Source organism: Falco biarmicus, chromosome 2 (assembly GCF_023638135.1).
Source record: "Falco biarmicus isolate bFalBia1 chromosome 2, bFalBia1.pri, whole genome shotgun sequence".
Taxonomy (NCBI): Eukaryota; Metazoa; Chordata; class Aves; order Falconiformes; family Falconidae; genus Falco; species Falco biarmicus.
This window is the reverse complement of record NC_079289.1, coordinates 82,057,982-82,071,507: the sequence shown is the minus strand read 5'-3', so window position 1 is coordinate 82,071,507 and position 13,526 is coordinate 82,057,982.

The window sequence follows — 13,526 nt, the reverse complement described above, 5'->3', positions numbered from 1 at the left end:
AAATGTAGGAACTCCACTGGAGTAATAAAATGCTCCAGGTGCTAGCAGTTGTGCTTGCTGTAGTCCTACTCTATTGAGTGTTGCATGCCTTAATTTGTTTTCATGTCTACTAATGAAAACAAATAGAAATGAGAGAACTCCAGGGAGGGTAGAAAGAAATGGCATTTACGTTTCAAAGCTCTGCAGCCTGCTCTCTAGCGTGCAGTTGCAGTGCGAGGCAACGTTCATGCCTTGTTAAATAAAAAACAAAGAAAGAAGAAAACAGAGCTGTTTTACCAGAGAGCACAGATTCCATCTCCTATTCACCACTTTATAGATTCTTTTCAGTCTCTGGCCTGAGGCTACATGAACATGCATATCTGAATTTGAAATGTAATAGCTGAAACCTTCCTTTCCACCTTGAAAACGCTGAAAAAAGCATCACTAAATTCAGATTCAAGTTGAAAGGTATGGAAAGTTCCCGAAGAGTTACAGTCTAATGCCTGTTTAACAGAAACGTAAGAGCTACCGGGCCTACTTTTCTGTTCCTACATCTCCAGCCGAGAATGAGAGTTAAGCCCAGTGCTTTATTATGGAGGCCCTCAAGTCATTGAATAGGAGCAATCCAGTGCATTCATGTGGCATCACTCCATCGGCTCCTTCAATTAAGGCCCTGAAAAGGGGTCACTGTGAAACCTCCATCTCTGCCCTTGCTGCTAAGAACTTCAAGAGAAGTGGCAATTAAAAGTCTTTCTGTTAATCAGTACTCTGCGCTTGATTTGCAGACAATAGTCAATCAACAGGGCTTAGAGGTGACTGGCATGTGTGCAGGGAGCACTGCGCCCCGTGCAGCAGCTTGGATAAAATGGTGAGTGCCTTACCCTGATGGATGTCACACCAAAGCAGATGCTTAATAATTCATCCCTGAGATAAGCACGTGTGGTTTAGCAGTGGAGCCAGCTGCCAGGCTTTCTCAAGTTGTGACCTCACCAGATTTACGAAGTAAGCTGAACTGAGCCGAGTTTATATCTGACTCTGAAACTTCTTTCCAGAATCCAAAATAATGCAGGAAGTAGTGATGTGGATTCAACAGTGAACATGATTCCCCTCCGGTTTTGGGCTGTATTCAGTGTTTCAGCATTGGAGCTAAGGAAGCTATTGGTGGAAGATGTCTTTCAGACAAGATATTTTGAGAAAATCCACACAAAGCCTGCTCAAGAGAGAGGTGCATTGCAGCACTTTAATTACACGGTTGTCACTGACATACTCCAAAACAGAAAGAAAAACAGATACTGAACATGTCCTGTAGGAGCTGACTGCTCCACTCCCTTATCACAAGTTACAGCACGACTTGTGCCGCTAACGCTCTCCACCTTTGCTCTGTGTTCAGCCTGTGAAACACGCTCTCTGTTTCAGTGACCCTCCTGGGTTTTCCCTGCCTGCCTCAGTCGACACAGTCATTCTTTTAACACCTTGTACTTTGATGTGAGAAAGAAGGTAAAGGGAAGGGAAGCTGGCCTCCATCACTGTTTTACCTGCTTGCATTCCTTCCACATTTACTGCTTGGTGCACTTTCCTTCCCTGTTTGCTTTCCTTCCCCCTACAGTGCTAACATTAGAGATAAGGTAACTCTTCATCTCAGGAGCAGAGTCAGTTCTTCAGAAGTCTTAAGGCTCACCTTCTGCTTCCAGTTCTTCCATAGCTCCTGCACTGACATAAATGACAGCACACTAGTGCGCCTCGGAGCAGCCTCTGACCACAAGCCTCTATGTGTTCCACTTCTGCTGCTGAACTTCTGAAGATTAATAATTAAGTCGACTTTCTAAGTGAACAGTTGTTCTTCCTGACAGCTATTAAATCTGTTCTACGTACAGTAAAGTAAATAGTTGCCCATAATATTAGGGTGTGTGGTATCTCACCCAAATAATGGGGTTTCACTCAGTATTTCTGGTGTGCTTAAGTCTTCTCTAGCTTACGTCTTTTCTTTCGCACAAACTGAGTGAAGCCTCCCACCTGTGGAGACAGGGCCACCTGGGAAATGTCCTTCCCATGGCTTGGAGCTGTCAGAGGAGCAGGTGAGTCAGTCACCATTCACACCTCATGGAGCTGGCGCTCTGCCCACTGGGACCTTGTGACGAGACCCTGAGGCTGGGATCTGTTAGAGCGTTTTGGGTCACAGTGCAAACCGCAGGGAGTCAGAAAACCTTTAAACCTGAAGGCCGAGTGTGATCACACAATTTTTTGCCTCCCACATACAACAGGGAACTGAAGGAGAACCTATGTCCTGTGGCTTTTGGTGTGAAGAACACTCTTGTTCTTTTGGGCAGATAGATGCTTTTTTTCCTTCTTTTCATAACGTGTTGCCTCATGCACTATAAAACAAGGCCATGGTGGATAGAAGACAGTGAAATACAGAAAAATTGAATTTTAATGCTTCCTCCTGTCTCATGCAACTGGTTTTTGTACAAAATCAGAAATCCCAAAGTGACCTACAACCAACTTACACAAGAAACCATCACCTTGCCACCAATAGCCAGCTATGGTAGTAAAGAGCAAAGACTCATGAAGGGAGGTTTTGCCAGCATAAAAGAAGAGTTGTTGGCAGATGACAGTCTGGAGGCTGACTCTCACGAGGGCCATGGGCTCTAGGGTTGGTCCCTGGAGCAGGCTGCAAGGTGCTGCTTTTCCCTCAGGGTGCAGGAGCTGCTGGGTTTTCTTGTCAGGTTTGTTGCACAGCTTCGTAATGATACTTGTGTTTTCAGAGCATAAGCTGTTAACATGCAGTATGAACTGTGTTTTTAAGAGTTTATAAAATGTTTATAGGTGAGGTAGCCCCTCAGACTTTTCTGGCATTAAGGGAAAAGAAGCGAGACAGTCCTTGGGTGATTCTGTATGTTTAAAATAATTCAGATTAATCTCTCCCTAAATGTGCCTGTATCTTGTCATTGACTGTACAGGAGTCCACAGAACTGTCTCACATGTATGTTCCAAATAGCCTACAGACTAGAATGGTTATTCTTATCTGGAGTTAATGCAAATCTCATTTAAATGAGCAAACAGACTGGGAAAAAGAGGAGTTCTTCAAGGATTTCAGAACCCAAAGTCTGTCAGCCTACTGCTTTAGTCATTTGTTTTTTCTTTGGAGCTGCAGTATAGCATCCACTTTAATGTATAGAGAGAAATGATAAAAGACTTTCATATTTATTGTTCACCACCAGAGAAAAGCTGGCCTGTTTGGGAAACCAAAACCATATCCTCAGCGGAAGAAAATGCATACAGAAAAAGCAGCTGGGCATGAACTTCATGGCAGCAAAATCTTTTACTCCAATCAGTGATCCACAGAGAGAGTTGCTGCAAAATTGGGTTTGCTCAGTACACACAAGGCTGAGATAGCTGAAGGGCCAAGTACCCACAGTTTGCCTTTAATGATACTCAGTGACTTGGTAATGGCTCTTCTAGACTTCAGGAACTCTTTGGAAGACCAAGTGAATGCAACCTATATGACCAGTAGACAAGTTTGGCATGAATTTTTGAGAAATTAATCTTTTTCAGATTTCAAACCATTTTAAACTTTATATTCCTGACAGATTATACTAATTATACATATATGTATATATATATACATATATTCACACATACATATGCATACATACATATTAGTATAGTGTAATAAGCTCCTAGAAACACTAACATATGCACAGGTGTACTTTTGTTTTGCACCCTGAGATTAAAATTTCGGCAGGTGAAACAATTAATTATGCAGAAATTATTAACTCATTAATCATTTAACTCAAATTTAGGGAGGAAAACAGTCTCAAACTAGATACTTCCCTGTTTTCATATTTCTTTTACACAGATATCTCACACCGCAGGTTCTATGACAAATTTCATTCTGGCAAAATGTTTACAACATATTTATTAACCCTTCAAACTGAAGGGGAGGGGAGAGATGATAGCCAGAAGATTAATGTGTGAGCATCACAATTTATCACCCAGTATCACACGGTGCCAATTCTTTCCGACAGTAAAGCTATGACCCATCATGAGAATAACTTAGCATGACAAAGAGAATCAGAGTGTAAAGCTGCAAAACTGTTTTATTGCTTGAAATCTGTGGATGAGACATCCTAGTGACACACCATGGCACAAATGTTGATTGGTTTTATGCCACAGAAAGCCAGTGATTGGAGATCTGACCTCTAGCAGAAAAACACCTGTCTGGGTAAATAATTCTACTCTATTATAAAGAAAGAAGACTCTGACGAGGTACTTTCAATCAATTTTTAATCATATCCACAAAAATTGGTATCTATCAAGGTGATGTGAGGGGAAGGACAAAGATCATCATATCAAGTTTGTTCATTGGAGAAAAAAATATGCTTTTAAGTGCTGCTCCATCATTTCTTGCTGAGCTAGCCTGTCTTTGGTGGATGACTGACTGCTGTCTTTTGGAGTGACAGCAATTAATTATGGGCTGGCCCAGCTTCCTTAGAGAGCACTGGTAGGCTTCTCACTAAGTTACATGGAGAATGAGAAACCCCGAGTTTTAAATATGTAGCCAAATGATTAAGTGTACTTTAAATTTTAATTCTGCTATGTAGTATTTTGTTGAAGCTCTGCAGAGCTTTTGTATCCTTTTGTGGGTTTTTATGGTTTTGGTTACTTATGATGGTGCAGCTAAATTTCAGCCTTTGCAGTGTGAGTTTCTGCTGGTGTCAGGCACCCTGAACTGCCTCGGTAAGCCAAGAAGGGAAACAGGCATCTTATGGAGTAATTCCTCTGACCAGTTTTAGACATCTGCATTACGATGAGATGATTTTCATGTGAGGAGCAGTCTCACTCCCCACTAAAACCGCTAAGACTAGAAAGGGTAGTTCAGACATCAACACGTGCCTTAGTGATGTTTTCATTTGACCAAATGAATTCTGCGATGTCTTAAAAATAATAAAATAAATAAAAAAAAATGTGCCAGGCTCTTTAGATTATGTGTGTCTAGGACACAGGATTGCTTGAGCCTGCAAATAGATTCATGTGAGGACAGCCTCTGCCTTGCTGCTTCCATGGCCTGTGTAATTAATTTGATCAGGCAACAGGAGACAAGTATGGAGAACTGATGAAGTCTGTGAGAACTGGCCATAACAAACCCCAGCAGGAGCCCTCATCTGGGCCAGCCCTTACTTACCCACTGCAAACTCAGCTGTGAGGTTGCCCATTGTGCGGTTCTCTTGGTTTTCGCCGACAGTGGCTACCCTCAAGCCAGTTTGGTTCATTTCACACCCACGTCCAACAGATCCCAGCAGAAGATGAGATGCTCTTCTTACACAGGATGCTTATGTTTATAAAGATGTAGCTAGTTTCTTCAGAGTTTGAATTACTTTTCTTTTGAAAGTAAATCAAGGAGTATTACATTGGAGAAAAGGTGCTGTTTAGGCCCATTTTTTTGGTAGCTGCAGGTAACAGTGGTCTTTTCAAATATATTGTGTTGTCTAGAGTGTGGAGGAGAGGTAGCTGTCGAGACGGGGAAGAAAGGATCTTCTTGAGAGTGTTGAAAGAAGTAATTTGGCTTCATACTTTCATGATGGTATGAGTTCTTTTCAATCTCTTTCAAGTGTATTTCATAAATATTTTTGTAAAAGAAGAGACTCAAACTCTTACGGGTTACTCTAGGTTTGCAGTTTTAATCGGTGCAGCAGCCTTGGGTCACCTCCACAGAGAGTGACAGGGTTACAGGATTTTTAGCTCTACATTTATAGTCTCTACAAAGCATTACCTAATCTATTGGTTTCAAACAAGTCTTTTATTAGTCATTATCTTGACAGTCGGTTTCACAAGTTGTTCTATATCTTGACCACTTCACCATTTTACTTTTTCTTTCAAGGATGATCGCTTCAGGTTCTGCACGTCTCAGTTCTGAGTAATCACAATAGACAATCTCCACTGTCTCAGCCTCCTAGAGGTTAGGGTCTTCTGTTCTTAGAAACTTCTTTGAACTTTCAGGTACAGTCTTACTAATATTAAACTTTCATTGTCTAGCATCTATTTACTGACCGCACTTGCAGTCCTGGTCTGGGGCTATACAGGGGACAAAAGCTGAGGTACACAGCCTACAGTAGCACTGATCTGGCATTTTCCTCCAACAATTTTGGTATTTCTATTTAGCACTGAGTGGTTAAATCCATGTGGTTCAGGACTTTCCACTTTCTCCCTCAATTAATCCTCTCCTGTTCCTCTTTTCTTTTTGCTTTGAGTGACTGTGTATTTTTTTCCTTTAATATTTTAGCTTCTTGGGAATTTAAAATACAAACACTTCCTTCCTTCAGTCTGCTCTTGCTCCCACTTCAAGCCTCTTCCCTTTGCAGGAGAACATACAAGGAGCTAATTAGACACAATGCTTCTGTGGCACCCAACCTTATTTAAGGAGAGGATGGTATTTTTAAGTAGGGGGCACTTGTCTCTTAAGAGTGTTTGATCCTCTGGAAAATGAATGTAGGCACAGCCAGCTGGGCATAGCCATGAAACAGTCTCCACATGAAAAGGTGTAGAGCATATCTACAAACTTGCACAGACCTCAGAGGCTGCTCCTTGGCTTCCTACATGGTTCAGGGTTCATTTTTCTCCCAACAGTTGGTGGTTCTCCTGGGCAAGGCTATGGAAGGATGGGAATTGGAGCAGGACTACAGCCACACTCCTTCCTGTCTCCTCTGTGTCACCTTGTTCTGTGGACAAAGGAAAGATCACTATCCCAAGAAAAAACTGGCTTTTATACTCAGAGGCTTATGATTTTCCCTCCCTGTTATGTAAAATGAACAATATTACCTTATTTTTTCATATTGGTCCATATTCTTTGGGGCAGGAAGCGTAGCCATTTGTCCTGCAAAAGTTTCTTCTGAACATTGTGAAAAAATAAGAGAATTATCAGCCCAAGTCTCTTACCCAACAGGTTTTATCTGTGTTTAAAACAAAAGAAAAACTTTGGGATTGTTTCTTCTAAGTAGCAGAAAAAAGGGATGATAATAGCTGTGGAAATTTTCTACACAATTCAGAAGAAGCTGGAGTTGAACTTGAGCTGCTTTTTTTGGTGGATCATGTAATGCATTTCAATTCACTTCTCTTTTTTCATACCTATGGTCATAAATTTTTATCTAAAAAATGTCAAGGAAGTCCCACCATAAGAGAACACTTCTGCACCTAGATGTCCTCCTTGGGAGAAGACAGAGAAAAAACTGTGCAGATGTTAGATGTGTTGCTTAATGAGGTGCTGGAGGGCACCTCAGGCACAAAGGATATGTTGGAAGAACCTGGACAGAATGGAAGAGAACTTAGTGGGTGGTCAAGTGAGGAATCATGATGCAGATGCTCTCATGCAGTGAGCTATAACAAGGCTATAACATCAATAATCTGCATGTTAATGAGTAAAAAAGCTTCATATTAAAGCTTTCCCAAGTGAGCTGTGAGACAGCAGATCTTGACAGCTTTATTGCTGTCGAATAGGACAGCTTTCTTAATACTCTGATATAGTTTGATAGTTTTTTATCTATCACTTTCACAGAGAATGTAAGACATCCAAATGAATACTTCTGATCCAGAAACAGAAAAACCCCCAGCTTTTATAGTTATTTTGTGTTATTGTAATCATCATCTTTGCTATTATGAAGATTTTTATAACAATGGAAATGAAGAAAAGGATATGTAGAGGTAAATGGAACTAAATGCTAAACTTCGAAGTTAATTTTAAGCTTTGAATTTTGCTTTTGTATCAGGCTGGGACAAACCAAAAACTTCTGAATGTTTTGAAAAACAAAACTATGTGAAATCGTGCATTTTCTCTCTAAAATGGTCAACTTTCCATTTTAGTCTTTTTCTGATTATAAATGACCAGACAGTCCTTAACTTCATAACTTCAATTTCTGGATGAGAACATCCTTGAGGAGGTAGCAGGAAAATACTTCGTTTTCAAAATGCACATCATTCTTCTGCAAAAACATATTTCATGAGTGTACTCTAGTCAGTGCTAATGGTAGGCCCACAGACATGGGCATACATAAATATAATAATCCATGCCTAAAGTGATTCCAACCTCAATAGTCAAACTGTAGAAAGGATATGTTTATTCCTTACCATTAAATGGTGCTAATGAGGTCTAGAAAGCAGATGTTGGGTTTACTTCAACTTGTGAAACGTGTAAAGTCTCCACATTAGAGAGACTCTGGGCTAAATTATATCTGCCCTGGTTTCTGATAGCTGATTATTTTATCCCAGATTTAGGATACTGTACTGTTAACATACTGCCCCTGGATGAACTGTTTTGGGTGCCTGCCTCCAGGGTGGCATTCACTGCCTGAGGACTCCATACCAAGGGATGCATTTGCCATCATCTATCAGCAATGTGCATGAGACCAACCACTTACACACATATGTTCTCCTTCCCTCTTCAGCTGACTGGCTTCCAAACCTGCTTATGGAAGCACAATTTGCAGGTGCTCCACAAGGAGCCTTAGCAGCACAAAGCCACTGGGGTAAGGAAAAAAAAAATCTGCCAGATGACAGACTGACTGCCTGGGCATCAGATACTATTTTGCTCAGCTGCATAACTGTGAAATCCTGGCTGTGGTCACGTGTTGAATACATAACAGTCCTCTTTCTTAAGCACAGGGACTGGATTGGCACATCTCTTTCTTTTTTGTCTCTGTATTCAAAGTAATCGAGAAAGAGCACAGCTAATTATTTTTAAGGCTCATTACAATAACAATTCCAATTCTTTTCAGACAACCAAGACAACTGAAGAATCAAACTGAAAATTCTCATTTTGTCTTGCTCACAAAGCTCAAACTCTGCTTCCTTAGTAACCCTCTATGACCTGTGAACTGTAATCTTGGTACAACAATAGGAATTTATCTCTGTTCTTGCATTGTTATAGAATTTCAAACCTGCGTGTGAGATTTTAACTGCCTAGCCTCTGGTAAAATAAATGGGAGTCATGCAAGTCTTTGGAAATGGGGAAATTAGTAACATCTGGACAACTTGAATACAATGTACTGTCTGCAGTCTTTACAAACTTCAGCAAACTACAGCATGTAATGGATTATGTAACTATTTCTCCCTTCCCTGCAGAAGTGTATTGAAATGGCAAAAAATCTTCTACATCTTAGTCAAGCAATGAAAATACTCAGACATAATTAAGCAGCAAAACCCTGTACTATGTGAAACAAGATGGCTGTATCACAAGAAGAAGAAAACTTCAGCATGGGCCCGGATTTTCTTGTAGAGGCAATTTTAGAAAGACCAAATATGGGATTAATTTAGACCACACTTTGCTCTTCTAGTGTTAGTCCAGAAGTATATACATACGTAACCTAAATGATATCAGAATAAAGTAAAACTGGCATTCTTGTATTTCTTTTATTGGTCTCTCAAAATGATTAGGTACCAGCAAGATATGCAAGCAAATGTTTAAGAGACAACTCTGTCTGTTATTAAAAAGAACAAGAAATCTACTCAGCCCAAAACAAGTGGATAGAGCTAGTTTACAGAAAAAAAACAGAGCCTTCCTTCTAGCTCCTCTCCATGGAAGCAGTTGCAGGTTCAGGTCTTAAATCAGTGTATCTTAGTGTATAGAGTGAGTTTCAACTGCATAGTCTTTGTTGCAGGTACAGCAGGACGGAGATCTGCAAAAGAAAGGTTGTGGTAGTCGTCTCAGCAGTGATTCTCTGCTTTAGAATACTTTTGGGCCCCTCCATTCATATCTACTGCCACGGGTTCAACACATTGGTTTTGGCTCTGCAAAGAGTGCTGCCAGACATCGGTACCAGTCATTGCAGGCGATGGAGCAGCCAAAGGTGAGCACTGAGCACCCATCCCGGTCAACTGGTACCAATGCAAGTTTTATGTCAGCTGAGTCCATGTGAAATGGCAGTGTGAGCTCAGATCTGGAAGCCGAGGAGATTACTCAAAGCTGAAGCTTCAATATTTGTTTGCAGTCAGGAGATGAGGCAAGTTCTTGTGGAAGTGTGAGTGTGGAAGTGTACTGAAGGTACACACTGGCAAGCCTAGCTGTGCCCTGGCCTCTCTGGCTTGAGCTTCAACTGGGTTACCTTCACTCCCACCACTTTTCTAGTGGAGGCCAGAGTGGCTTATTTTTGTCTCTTGAAATGCAGAAATATTTCTGACTTGCCTGTCTATGACCTCTCTTCATTCCCCACCTCCTACTTCTACAATACCTGCCTGCAAAAGCATGCAAAGCAAAGCACGCCCTGAAGTCTCCAAAGGGATGCTGTCACCTTGGTCCAAAATAGTGTCAATGTCTTGACCTCTGGAGCACATCTGCCCTCTAGCCCTTCCACTTGCTCCTTGCTCAGGTTTTGGGATAGGAGGGGCAGAAAGGGGAAATGAATGCAGCAGTCACTGTAAATAAAGCATGCAGGCTATTTAATCCCTGTGGTAGCTGGTTCTGTTATGCATGCCTTTTTACAATGTTGTCAAAGGCATCTAGCAGCAGGGGTAACTGTGGGCTGACAAAGACATAAAGGTATAAAATACGTTTTCCTCTTTCATTTTATGTGATAAAGGTAAATTCCCTTTGCTAAAAGCCCCCCTACCTGATCTGTATTGTTGCTAATTTACTATTTCTATCACAGTAATGTGTTGGCTCTGTAAGAGATTGATGTTCTATATGCAAAGTGCTCCATGTAAATATAACAACAAAGAGACATTCTGCAAGCACTTGAACATAATAGTAAATGCTTTCTACTCCACATGTTACTTGGTACATTTTACTCACATTTATCTACCAGGTTTCAGTTGCCAAGGTCTCCAGCACTGCAACTGTTTAGGAATGGATTTCCATATATCTCCTTCTCCTCTAAACCTTAGCAACAAGCTCAGGAGTTCGACTTTTCCCCACTATCTGAAACTGCCTATACGGAAAGGTTTAGTTTCTGTCTGAGGACTTTGAACAGCATAAAGATGCCCTGATTTCCCAACCTGTGCATAGCAGGAAAAAAAGGGCCGTCACTGTCTTAGCATTTTTTAAAATGTCATCCTCCCCAAAAGGGCATAGTTGTTAACCTGTGAATTTTGGCACTTAAGCAAACCTCCTTCCACCAGCTTCAGATAATCCAAGTTTTTAAATGTTTTTTAAAGAGGTTTAAGACTAGAATGATCTGACATATGTCAAAACCCCAAGAGCCTTTTTCAGAAACGTCCTGTCTGGACGTCAGCGTAACTCCAGTTGCTTTTTTTAAAAATTAAATTAAGTCCTCCTTTTTGCTTGATCCTTCTTTTCAAAGCCCAGCTTTGTAGTGTGTCTCACCAGCCCGAGAGCAGACAGGGCTCCTCTCCTCTGCCTGCACAGGTCATTTATGCTTAAGCAGCCTCAGGTCACAGGCTAACAGCTCAGTAACTCTTCTGTCTCTTTCCTGCACAACAAGTTAACAAGGCCATGCAGACTGCCTCCATCTCCTGGCTTTCACTCCTAAGTCATGGGCTGGGCACAGCGTTAATACATGAGCTATGATTCATAAAGCCATTACAAAATACTCATCACCTCAAGTATGCTGCTGCTCGGTGGAAAGGGAAGGTATGGAAATAAATGTATGCTTTCCAAGAAAGAAAAGAAAAAAATAATTGCAAAGTCAATCTCAACACAGTTCAAACAAAGGCTACCTTTCTGTGGCTGGCTTTGAATTTGCTGTAGGTACTGAGTGAAAAAAAAAAAAAAAAAAAAAAAAAAAGAAGTAGAGTAACTTTCTTCTGTGTAATTAGGGACATATTCTGTGGTCAAAATGGAAACCTGTTTCCAACTGTTACATAAATGCATTATGTGAACAATTTTTATCTGCATTACAATTTGTACAGAACAAGCTCAGTGATGGAGTAGTATTTTTAAGGGTGCTTGAAGTAAGGCTTAGGTGGGTCAGAGCTGCCAGACTCCAGAAGTGAGACACAAAAAACTTTACTCATATTGTGGGTTTATAAATGCTAGAAGCAGTTTGCACATAGACCTTCAGGTTCTAGAGAGTTACAGCCATGTGTGACCCCAAACAGACCAGCACCAAACTTGACAGCACCAAACCTTTTAACACCTTATTTATGCCCAAGCCTGATAAAACCACAGAATTTAGGCATTGCAGTGTTTAAGATCTAATGGCAAAGATGCCCAGCGGGGGCATATGCTGTCCATATCAGGTTTCCTGCCGGTTACTACAGCAGTTTCTTTTCTGTAAAATGGAAAAGAGGAAAAGTGTCATTTCCCAACCCTGCTTTATGCAATATTTTACAGGTTAGACTGATCTACATAGGAAATGAAAGAATGTATTTCAGGTCCTTCTTGTGCCCTAGGTGGCCCTAGACAGATGCTGCACATCTTTCAGGTGTGGGCTAAATTGAGACATGTTTTTGTGTTCTCCATTCTTGAAATCCTGACAGTGCATGGAAAAAAAGCATCTGAGGATGCAGGAGACAAAATGCCATGGCAGGTCTGGATCTACGCCCTAGTGGCTCGGGCATGTACCTGTAAAGGAGAAAGCCTTATCCCTGCTTCCAAGACCACATCCAATTACTTGAATTAAAGTATGCTGGTTCTCTGGGTTCCTATCCTGAGCACACATTTAAGATGCAGAGACCTAGACACGCAAACTCTGCCAAATACTTGTGTGTGATGCCATTTAGACATACTGACATGCAAATGTGCTCAAGCCATTATGTCCTGCCTTGCAAGTGACTCAGATTTTGCATGCAGGTCCTGAGATCCCTGCCTCTGGAGGCTGGAACAACATGCCAGCAATGCTAAGGCTGCGATTTTAGAGCCCCCAAAGAATGAACGTTTCTCTGGTTAACTGCTAGGGCGAAGGAACCTACGTTCCTGGCCTGACTGTATGTGTTTCCTTAGCCATCCCCTTACAGTCACTACTGGAAACAGAATAATGAGCTACACAAACCTTTGCCACACCATGCAATGCTGTCCTTGTGCAACCCTGCCCACGTGCTGCAGGGAGCACACCTGCCATGGCCGGGGAATCAACCCCAGGTTTCAGGCAGTGAAAAGTCACACTTTGTAGCAGCTAACTTTTAGTCATTTATTTGACTTGATCTTTGTTCAGTCATGTCTGCAGGGAGAAGCAGATGAAATAACCTGTAATACACTAGAGACAGAGAGAGTTGTCAGTCAGTTCCCATTTTAAAAAAAAAAAGATTTATCATCTCTTGCTGCTAACAGCTCCATCACCTTGCCCACCATCCTAATGTGTAGTTTATCAAACTACCCCGGCCAAAGTTCTCCACTGCAGTTAAAATCAGTTGGTCTTGGATCAAGATCTATCCAGCTGCAATGTGTGTGTCATTACGTTGCAGTATCCAGGTTCTGTTTTTTTCACCAGAGGCATTATAAGATGAATTTCAGACAAAAATGTTCAAAGAGATGTACTAAGCCTGAACCAAACACCAGTCTGAAATGCTTCATCTCTGACATCCCACCCCCTGCCCCACTTCAACTGAACTGGAACTAAACTTGAACTGTGGGGTTTTGAGGTCTTCATTGATCCTGAGCCAGA